At 35.6% G+C, this 12,232-nt stretch overlaps 1 long non-coding RNA gene across 1 annotated transcript; it reads left to right on the top strand.

Annotated features, from left to right (window-relative positions):
* Nucleotides 1–581: 581 nt before the first annotated feature.
* Nucleotides 582–3,473, top strand: LOC307006966. The gene is made up of 5 exons (XR_013799554.1): nucleotides 582–882; nucleotides 1,330–1,440; nucleotides 1,643–1,756; nucleotides 2,075–2,167; nucleotides 3,286–3,473. It is a non-coding gene; the product is annotated as an uncharacterized lncRNA (long non-coding RNA).
* The last annotated feature ends 8,759 nt before the right edge of the window (nucleotides 3,474–12,232 follow it).

The raw sequence follows: 12,232 nt of genomic DNA, 5'->3' as shown, positions 1-12,232 counted from the left end.
TATGTGATGTTATTGTCCCATCTTGTCTGCCATTCTCAGTTACAGTTTACAACTTTATGTAAAGCTTTAGTTTCCATGTAAATAATATTGAGAAAAAAATTATATTATTTGGTAAAATGTTGTCTTCATTTCAATACATTAAATTGATATAAAAATGTTTTTCTTTCCCCAAACAAGAATAGTTTTTCTGCTTGTGTTTCATTACCCAGGCCCAATAGTTATACAGTACCATATTATTAGGAGATAGAAACACTGCAAAAACCCAGATGCACACAAATTTACATAGGTACCGACAACATACACACAAGTTAACTAATTTGGCTGTTCATTATATTACACCTGTGAGAGCGGGACAGACAGATAGAAAGGCAGACAGTGAAAAATTACACTAAGGTCTTTGTGTCTATGTTTAATGCTGTCAGCGTTTTCTGGAAAGTATAATGATCAGCAGGAACCCTGGCTTAAACGGCATGATTTGAATTCTGCCAAGTCAGTAATTACCATTCCCCTTTTGTCGAGAGTTTATGTTAGTGAAGGGATTGGACCTTGACAAGTGTACAATGCTTAACATTACACTGTTAGCCCGGATTTTATATCTAATTAACAATTTAATTACAGTACACTTAAATTATTTAATTTTGAATGCATTACTATAAAAATGTAAGTGAATTCTACTACTTTTGTAGACATATTTGAATGTGTGGAAAACTTTAAGTTTAATGGATTAAAATTGTAGAGTTTGTGTACTGACCACGCCCCTTACCCCCACTCGCCACAAGGACACACACACGTGACGCACGCACACACAGTTGTTTCAAGTCAGGCAAGCAACGCCATTTTCTCTCGTGGTTGAAAAGTGCATGCAAATTCGTAGAGCTGTTGGTAAGTAGTTTAAAACAAATGTTTTAGTCAGGTTTATTGTTTCTATTTTTCACCGATTATTATTTGAGTTGTGAAAACGTTGTTTTAAGTAATTTTGGACTTCTTTTCACTAACGTTAGCCCCGCTTGAACTTGAAACACAGGCGAATTTAGCAGACATAGTTTCGTCTGTTCATTTGGTTTTTTTCTCTCTCTCTCCATCAAAATGATGTTTGTGAGTAGTGTATAAACATTGTTTTAAACCGTTTGGGACAAAAATATGCCCCATAAAACCATTTTCACTTGAGTGCAGCGAACACGAAGCCCGCTCGATCTCCTGGCGAATTAATCTGACTTTTTTCGTCTATTTAACGTTATTGGTTTGAGTTTTTATTTTATTTTATTGAGGGGCTGTTTGTGAGCAATAACATGCTTTAAACAGGTCGTGACATTTTCACTTGTTAACTAGGTGGTTTTCTCACTCGTGCACGGCGGTCCCATTTTAACCCCTGCATGTTCGACACAGATACAACGAGATTTCCAGTGAGACACGACGACCGACCACAGTTTACTTAATCTGGTGAGTGAATTTAAGCTTAAGTTAGAAAAAAACGTACATTTTGCTACGTTTTTAATTTTTTAAATTGAGTATTTGAATAAACATATGTATAAATGAAAATGGGTATTTATGACCACTTAGGTCATAAACTGTGACTGAAATCATGTTGTGGTCATAGATGTGGTGACAGCCAATATTGTTTGCTATGTTTACCTTTATTTAGGTTTATTATGAGTTCAACAGAGTGGTGGGGAAAAATCTCAGAGAGAACTTCTTTGATGCACTTGATCATTACTCTCCAAATCTGATTTTGGCTGAGCTTTTACGCCAGACAAAGGTGGGTTTACTTGTCTACATCAGTCTACCCCCTCTTTTTCCTATTGTAATTTCTCTAATTTCTTCTCCTCTTTCCTCTGGACTTCACTTTCTTTTTCTTTCCATTCTTAAATCTCAAATTTCTTTCTCATGTCCTCTCCACTATACTCTTCCACTTTTCTTGTTTTGTCTTTTTTCCTTTACTCCTCCATTCTCTGCTCTCTCCTTTCCTGTTTGTCATCTTGTCTTGCCCTGTTCTTTACTTACCAAAATCTGACAAATTTGGGGGAAATTTGGGTGAGCATCCCTAACAAACTTCAATATCTCCAATATCTTCCAGACCACCGAGCCAACAGATGTTCGGTCCCTTTGCCTTCGTGGACTGCCGGTCATTTTGGGGGATGACCCTTCTGCATTCTTTAAGACCTGCTCTGTAAGTTTTTAATAGGTTTTAAATGTTACTGTTACCATTAGAGTCCTGTCTGCTACTAATGTTCAGAATAGTTTATCAGTATCTCCCAGACATTTATTTTCAGTATTTTTAATATTTCGTAATATCTGTAATATTGGTTAATGAAATGAAAAACTGAAAATATTTGTCTTCAAATGTGAAATAGGCTCAAAATAAAATATTTATTTCTGCAGTTTAAAGGATTAATTCACCCAGAAATAAAAATTCATTACTCATTCTTTGGTCATTAATTACTCATACCCTCATGTCCTACCAAACCTGTAAGACTTTCGTTCATCTTTCAAACAAAAATGAAATCTGAGGGTTTCTGTATGTCCCTTCAGTGACAGTCTACGCAACTACTTCCAAGCCCTAGAACGGTTGTAAAGACATCAGTAAAATAATCCATGTGACTCCAGTGGTTTAACCATGCGTCATGGTGCTCTTGTGAATGTGCATTGGAAATATATATTTTGTAAATAACAACATTTTATTATTTTAGTGCACACCAAGCATTCACATTACTTCATAAAATTTTGGTTAAACCACTGGAGTCATATGGATTACTTTAATGAGGTTTTACCTTTATGGATCTTGAAAGTGATAGTTTTGCAGAATGTCAATGGAGGAACAGAAAACTCAGATTTCAAAGATATTGAATATCTTTCAAAAATATATTTATTGTGTTCTGAAGATGAACGAAAGTCTTACAGGTTTGGAATGATGTGAGGGTGAGTAATTAATGGCTGAATTTAAATTTTTGGGTGAACGAAGCCTTTAAGTACAACTGAAAGTAATACCTTTTACTAATGTCTTTTGATTTTGAAGTACAGTGCTACCATAAATAGATTTATACATTACAAGTATTTGTAGCAAAAGTGCAGTGAATGTGGCTTGGCAGCTAACCATAAAAGCTTGTGCACAACTGGGGCTGAAATGTGTGTAAAATATCCAGTTAATGAAGAAAGTGATAACTTTTTTTTTAATGCATTTCAGTGTAGTTTACATTGTATTACATTGTATTGGATATACATTTTAGTTGACAACACAGTATTATCTAACTGTCATTATAATGCCGTGTCAATCTGTTTCTTTGTTAGGATGTCAATGACCAGGACTCGTACCACCAAATTCCAGTGGGAATCCTATGCCTGGATTCAGAAAGTCCACAGCTAGTTTCTGAGTAGACAGTCTTATTACAAAAGTTAGAAACCTCTTAAACTTGAAGGCAAGAAATTGTTTCTTCACTGTTGTATTTTGAAATGAAAATGTTTCAATTGAAATAAAAAGAGAGAGAAAATTTTCTTGTTATTTGCTTGCTTTTTTTTTAATTTTACTGAAGTTATCAAGTACACATTACTTAATTTTTTTAGGGCAACCAGTTTGCTCACATTTTTTAAGTATACGGGCTAGTACATTGAACTTAAATATACTATGTGTACTAACTGCAAAGTAATTGATATTACAAAGGATTTTAAGTTAAATCAACTTGAATTTTTAAAGTTACCATTACTTAAATATTTTAGGGCAACCAGTTTGCTCACATTTTTTAAGTAGATTCAACTTGTCCGGGCTAACAGTGTACCTTCAGAGATACAGGGTCAATCGATGCGGCTAGTTCTGGCCCTTTTGAAGATGCAGATATGTTAAAAATCAATTTCTTCTTGTCATCACTTTTCTATTCAGTTAGGGGCTCAGATATGATGGAATGGACTCGTGCAAGAGATGGCTTCATGCTGCTTTGTGTATATTAGCCCAATGGTGCTATTTCTCTAGCTGTTGGACATAATTACACTTGGCCATTGAGCCGAAGCCATTAATGAAAGGTCAATGAAAGGTTCAGAGCCTTTAGTTTCATCGAGCCTTCTTGTTTGAGTGAGTCTGTAGGCTGCGAAAGCAGGATTCTGAAACATGAATGCATTCAGTTTAGGAAAGTGTGTATTATTTATTTATTAGCTCATTGAAATTTAATTCCTAAATACATGAATAGGCATTTTGAGAAAAATCATTAAAATTATGTAAAAATAATGCTGGCCATATCAGTGTTGTGTAGGGGGAACTGATCTGTTTTTAGATGTAGCAGGTCGCCTCCACTTACATTCGAGTGGCACAAATAAAGCAAAGTGGATCAGATATTGTTTGGGTAAAATATAACCAGCTTGTGTATTTGTTGCCAAAGAAGACAATATGAAAATTGTTTGCTTGAAGGCATGTCTTTTTTATCAGAACAAACAGCTTATGACCCTTTTCTGGTGGGTTGCATTGATTGTTAAAGTACTCTATTCTGTATACCAGTAGCATACTTTTCAAGCTTGACATTGGATGACTTTTGTGGTCAAACCTCAGATGTTTTCCCCCCTCATTCAAATAGTTATTTTACATGCAACAGGCAGTGGGTGTCATTTGAATATTAAATGCGTTTCCTTCTTTTTGTTTGTCTTTTGGCCTGGATAGGCAGAAATTGGTGCCACTTTTTCTATTTTTATTTAATATAACATGTAGTTTCCTTTGCTAATTAAAAACAATTCTGTAAGTAGACTTGCTTTTGAAATATTTCCTTTAATCCATGGCTAATGGAAAGGTGTCGGGTGTCTATATCGGCTATTTCTGGGGTATAGCCATACGTTTTGTAATGGTCTGCTTGATAGGGACTCAGCTAAACTATGAGGGATTTATATGACAAGTTGTGTATGGGATAAAACATCTGATCTTTTGAGAACAATAATTAAATGGACTGTAATGTGATCCTTGGTACATTTTAAACTCAAAAAGGATGTCAGCATAGTGCACATACATGTCCACGTTCCACTTTTATATTCTGCCTAAATCAAACCATAAGTTTATGATAAAAAAAAGCTAATGTCAGTGCTCTCATCCAATAAATTCTATCTTAAGAACTCGTCTTTCATTGTATTGACTAAAAAAACACTTAAAAACAAAGCTGTGCCAGAGTGAAAAAGTAGCAAGCGTCAAACACTGTTTCTCAATGATAGATGAATTTAGCTGCTGGCTGCTAGTTTGGGAATTTAGAGAAATAGGTCTGTTCAAGTTCCAAAACAGCCTTTCTCTAGATAGTGCTTTTCTGTGCAGCCAAGCCACTATCGTAGAGTACCCGATGCATTTTATTTACAAGCTTTACTTGGCCACTGCCAGAGGAGAACTAATATTGACCCTCAATCCTCCATAGTAGATTATGTAAACAGAGACAAGAAAAAAAACCTTCTTAGAAGTCCTTTATAAACTGTTGTGGCTAAAATCTGGTAGATTGGCATCTGTAAATGTTGACTTGCAATTAGCATCATGGTTTCCAAACCTGTGGAAGCTTTGGTTATAACCACACACTGATTTACCACACACGCAATTTAAGGATTAAAAAATAACGGCACGGATACATATAAATAACTCTGCAGGTCCACTTTACATTGATCTGTTTAGTCAGTGATTCACAGCAATCACAAAAAATCCCAAGTTTCTCCTTCTTTTTGGATGCTGGACCATGAGTAATAATTTCAGTGCATAAAAGAATTAACAAGGAGCTGTGATTTAATGGGGTCTCACTGACAGCCATGAAATGAATTTCACCCTCGGTGAATATGCTGACCTTTTTGTTGCGCACATTGATTGTTATTTCCAAAGTACATCTTTTTAAAACGAGTCTTCAATATGATTCGTACGATATTGTTAAGTAAAGCATGCATCATCATTGAGCTGTGTTTAAAGATCAGTCATTTTTGCTTGGCTAGAGATGCAATGCATCAGCATGTTCAGCAATTATGTACGCTTTCAATAACGTTTCAGTCATTTGTTTTCTTGCGAGCTCTTTTGTTGCAAAACCTTGATTGTATAAGAAACCCTTGAGTTAAAGTTTTGTTGGCAAAACAACATTATCTGTTCCGCAGTTTTCCAAACCCATTAAGATTTTATAAGTCATGTTCATCTTCGTCTTGGCAACAAATAAGCTGTGAGAAATTAAAAGAAATTTGGCAACATAATTCATGCATATGCCAGAAATATTTTAAGTGGTATCTCTGTTTGGATTTGAATGTTGGGCTCCATAGGCCAGTCTTTTGTGCGGCTTCACAGTGTGTAGTTAAAACAGTCACCTGTAGTGTTGGACTCTTTTAGGTGTGACTTTATTGAAAAGAATCATTACTAACCGTAAAACAATTTTTTAAAGGTGTATTTATCACAGCAGAACATGGTTTATGAGCCATTTTATAAGAGCTGGCTTTTTTATAAAAACTTCCAAGCATTAAGTGTGTCCATCGCACTCTGTCCGCCTTCCATTAGCTTGGGCTAAAAGGCACTCCTTGACCACCAATGTATTTTAATGGCAGTTCAGAGGAATGGAAAGGTGCCTATTTCTGCCAAGCCTCTATGCATGTGCACAAGATCAGGACACTCTCTACGTTTTCTGCCCCTTTGAATGTAATGGCATCATAACTGAAATTGAAAACAAAAATGAACCAATAACGTTCTCTATTGAATTTACAATGATGGAAGCTGATGAAACTTTTATTGTCGTCGTACCCATTATGAAGGTTGAAATGGGCGCTCTGCAGTTATGAGTGCAGAGAGAAAGGGAAGAGGGAGAAAAATGCGTGCTACCAGAATAAAGCTGATTTACAGGCTAATGGACACAAAGACGTGGGCCTCTAATGCGTCCCCCTCCCTCTGCCAGCTCATCAGTGTATTCAATAATTCCTCAACCCTGTAATCAATGTGTTGTCTCTATGTAAATGGCCATAAAGCTGTTCCCTGCACAGAAATTTATAGATCAGACTAGGCTCCCCTAGATTTATGGTAAAAACTGCGTGAATGTATTGATGTTCTCATCAGTTCAAGTTCTTGCCCAATAATTAATAGGATGCCGACATTCGCTTTGAATGCATGCGAGCAGGTGCACGGCTAATAAGACACTTGGTAGCTATCTGTCATTCAGCATACAAACATAAGGCTGTGTGAGATATGTCACCTTTTTTTAGGATAATTAAGTGATTTAAAAAACAAACAAACCTTTTAACAATATACTTGTTTTAACAATTTACTTGTTATTTTACAACTTTAAATGTAATGTATATATAAATTAACATTTAACCTAGGTTAACCTTTAAATTAATTAATGTTTCTCCAATCATTACATATTTGGGTCTTTAGCGACCCGGATCTATATCTAACACGGATGGATCTCTACCTGTCGCTATAATATGAAACTCTCCTGAAATTAGAGTAACAATTTCAGAAGAATAAAATTAAGCATATTTTGTTACCTTTTGGAGCTTGAGAGGGTTCAGTTTGAGCAGATGTTTTATACCATCATCACTGTCCTCGTCCGAGCTCATTTCCCCCTACATTTAGCATCTTGCTCAAATTCGCGAACTCAAACATATTCTCAAAACTATCATTTTCAACATCTTCAAAATCAATATTTTGATCACTGACAGCTTCTTCACCAGATCTACCATGAAGTGACAGTGATAACATATTTGATTGCGTTCAGTACTTGCTCTGCAGTACATCGCTAACTATGAGTGCAACGTTACTTCATTATTGTGAATCAGACATATCCACCTTGTGGAATAAAGGTGAATTGCACTTATGCAGTCATTAAAGCTTAAATCATTGTTGTGCAGAAAAAAATATCCTTACACGGTTACAAACCTCAGGTTGTTAGCGACCCTATAAACATTTTTTTTTAATAAAAAATGAATGGGAAAACAAGCTTTTTTTATTGTTTATAATGAATGGATTAGGGGGAATAGTAAGAAGGTTGATGTCTAACTTTAAAAAAAATAATGAGAAGATGGGTAGTCAATGACATTCCGAGGTATGCATTTAAGGGTTAATAAATGCTATAAAATTATTGTTCATGATAACTAATGCAATAACTGCATGAATTCAATTTGCAACTTGGATGGAAACATATCTGCTGTGAGTGTTGTTAATGAACAATTCCTACAATACTATTATTCTTTTAAATTTCATTGTAAATCAGTCCAAACCAAACTTCTAGCAGTATGATTGTATGCAGTATTTAACCTTCCAAACTCTGAATGTATTGCGATCAAAATGAAAGGGAAAAAAAGCAGCTTGTAAACTGTCATTTGCTCCAACAGCAGTGTTTTGTCATGAACAGGTTTCTGAACATATTAACTGCATTGCCCAGCTGGTGATGGTAGGGACCCTTCCAGAGCTGCCTCATGTTGCCTCATTAATTTAGAGATCTAAAAGCGGGCCCGACATAATGGAGCAGAACTTGTGAAAGTCATTTGTCCATCGACTACAGCTGATTGTGGACAACATTATTCACTGGAATTCAACACATTAGCTTATTGTCAGTGTTTATGTTATACTACTCTTAATGATTCATTAGAACTGAAATATTAGTGCTGTGTGAAACTCTTAGGGGTGATATTTCAGTGGACAGTCTAGTGAGGCAGATTGACATTTGCTTATTGAATATTCTTTCGAATAATTTCACTTGCTTCATGTCTCATACAAATATCCTTACATAAATCATTCTCTAAGCAATTTACAGGAAAAATTGCCATAAGTAGAATTGCTCTTCTCCATCTGCCATGACAGAATGCTATGAACTTCTGTCAGAATGATTTTTTCCCCCCTGAAACTCTACTGATGAAAGCAAGCACAAGCACACATCTATTCTGATATAATACAGAGAAAATATGCTCTGGTGGCAATTCACTCAGTTACACTATATACATGTTCTGGCCGTACTTCTTAACGCACAATTGTTCTACTTTGTGGCCTTGTGTGTTAAAGCAAACAGTCTAACTTGTTTATTTTGTCTCTTTAGAGGCTGGCGCTGACGTAAACCTAACATTTACACTTCACCCATCAATATCATAAAATGTCACCCACCAATTTGCTTGCCTCATGCAACACCCAGGCAAACATCCCAAGGCATTCACAGGCGTTAAAGAGAGATTGATTCCCATTTAAATGGAAATGGCATACACTGAGTCAAGTTGTCATTTTTTGGCAGAATTCTCGGAAATAGAGAACCCTCTTTTCCCCGCTTTAGAATCAAACAACAACTTCCTTCGATGGGCAAGGCAAAGAATGATGCAAAATGGTCTCCCTGTTATGTCATTTGAAGATGAAGTGTATAATTTCTGTGCCACTAGCAGCACCAAAAAGAATTGCAAAAATAATGAATGTCTTCAAACGGGTTTAAAACACCCCAACCGTCTGCCATTTTTCAGCCAAACAGGTACAGTTCTCCCCCAGACTCACACCATTGGTTGAGCCAAACAAGCAGATTGCAATTCCATTTGGTGTCGCTATAGTGGAGAAGAAACAGCACCTTTAACGCAGTATGCTTTCCAATGCAACCGTATGCTAAACTATATTAATCTGTCCAGAAGCACTGCATTGCCAACTCATTTGGATTACAATATCATAATGATGGCTGCTGCCCAAAGTGGAGAGAATGTCCCTGTGTAACATGCATAGCAAGAATATGAGGGTAGAACCACTTGCCAGCCAAAGGATCACTTGCTACACTTTAAAAACCTTGAAATGCACCACCAAATAAATGCGTTATTGCTCTTTTGCTCATTAATTAATTACAGGGACACAAATCTTATTGACACATGTGTACAAATCCCGTACAATGGCGTAACTCACTGCTTAACCACCATAATAGTACGATGCATTGTTGTACAAACTAACTAGCTAGTCATGACTGTTTCCCAAAATTGGCCATGTTACTGTATTGTCAACAATACAGTGGTGCAGGTATGACTCAGAACCCAGAAGACTAATTCACCACTGGTTCTTTCGAGATTTTTCAATGTTTTTTTTTTTCAATTTATGTGTAAAATGTGGTAAACAACTTGGCTATACTTTGACATTTTGTTCTAAACAACTGATCACGTAAAAAAAAAAAAAGAAGAGTGATCATGTTTTAATTCTCAAGAATATTGCGATATGTAAATTTTAGATTTAAACACATTTTTTTGAAAATTCGCTGTAACATTTTTGTGTGTGTGTGCATTTCGTAACGTGAGCGAGGATGAAAGAGAATTATTTACTGTTCAAAAAAAAAAAAAACTAAATCAATATACAGGGTGAATAACCATATTTAGGAGAATTACGGTCCTACATTTTTCCAATTCAACCTTTAGTCTCTCATCTGCTCAGGACAGAATTGAAAATGAGTGATTTGATGGAATTATTAAAATGCAGAAAATAAATTACAAGAGTGAGCTGAATAGAAGGGTGAGAAAATAACAGGTACTATATATTATATTTTATTCTGATATGATTAGCTCTATAGAGCAAGCAAATATCTTTGGAATGATGCTTTAACAAGAATAAAGACAAACAAAAAATGACTCTGGTGTTGCTAAAAAGTTAAATGTACCGTTTTTAACAACTGCAAGGAATAGGATGCATTTCTAAAACTATCAAAACACTTCATTCATGTCTCAAATCAACTCATTCTCAACACTAGACAATGTTGTCTAGAGGTCTTAATGCTATAAAGTGATTGAGAAAATCTGGAAATGTTACAAATTATTCCTATGTTTTCCCCTTTTGTATAGATGGTACTGAACTGTGATACAATATTGTATGGATGGTAATGAGTACTGTGTGAAAAGTTGTGAAAAACCTGACCAAGTATTAAGAAATGCATAGTGATTGTTAAAAAAAATTAAAAAAATTAAAAATAAAGAAAAGGTCAACAGTTATTATATTATACTAGAAATTTGGACCTTTTGTGTACAATTTTTTATATATATATGTGTTTGTGTGTGTGTGTGTGTGTGTGTGTGTGTGTGTGTGTGTGCGCGCGCGCGCTCGCGCGTGTGTGTGTGTGCGTGTGTGTGTGTGTGTGTGTGCTCTTGTTTATGTGATTTATGAGGACACAAATTTGTATAATGACATGTGTATTACACTGGTATTACAACTTAAACGTGGTTTATGAGGACATTTCATGAGTCCTCATAATTCAAATAGCTTAAAAAACATATTAAATGTAAAAATGTAAAAATGCAGAATGTTTCCTGCGATGGGTTTAGGGATAGGGGCAGTGTAAGGGGATAGAATATACAGTTTGTACACTATAAAAACAATTACACGTATGGAATGTCCTCACAAGTATAGAAAAACAAACTTGTTTTTGCTACACGCATGTATTATATAAACAAAAAAATTATATGTTAGATGCGATTCATCGATTTGACAGCAATATAGTATTGCGTAACAATGGAAAGTATTGATCAATTGATGTTATTCATACTAAATTGTTACTAAAATATTGCAGAAGGGGCCTAATTCATAAGGATGTTCATATCATCGAATGTTCGTAAGGCCATTAACACAAGGGAAGAATATAGCCACTCAATTTGATAATTTGCTGCTCAGAGGACAGAGGTCTCTTTCAGGGAACTAGTTCTGTTCTTTCAGATCAATAATGCAGACCCTAAATTGAAATGCACTCAGCCTGAACTGCAGAATTAGTTTGTAATCTAATGTCAGGTGGGTACAAGCTTCAACCCCCACACCCCCAGCCTCAAAATAGAGTGAGCACAGACAGCCATGAAAGCAAAAATTGAACAAGGCCTCCCTGTCACCACTGAGCTAATCTTACCGTTGAATGTGGGAAGGAAGGAGGAATGATTAAATATCAACACATCCGCATGAAGAACACCATTTCATGCCCTCGCCCTCAGCCTCTGAGCTGTCGCTTTCACTGAGGGTTGAGAGAAAACCTTTAGTTTAAGAATATTGAATCATCACAAATATATTTTTTATATATATTTTGTTAAGAGCACAAAAGGACTTGAGTGGACTGAACGCATGGGAAGAATGACAGTTCAGATGTGAAGAGAACAAATTAAGCTAGAGATCTTTTCAAGTAGGAAAAAAATATTTTTTTCTACTTTATCTACTTAATTTCTCCTCTGTCAAACAGTATCAAAAAGCACTGTAGTTGTCAAAACAACTTAAATATCAATACACCAAAATAATCATACAATGAACAAATGGTAATAAGCCAAGCACGACGGAAATAAGAAC

The sequence above is a fragment of the Phoxinus phoxinus genome (assembly GCF_949152265.1).
Source record: "Phoxinus phoxinus genome assembly, chromosome: 11".
Lineage (NCBI taxonomy): Eukaryota > Metazoa > Chordata > Actinopteri > Cypriniformes > Leuciscidae > Phoxinus > Phoxinus phoxinus.
This window is presented reverse-complemented; position numbering and strand designations above follow the sequence as displayed.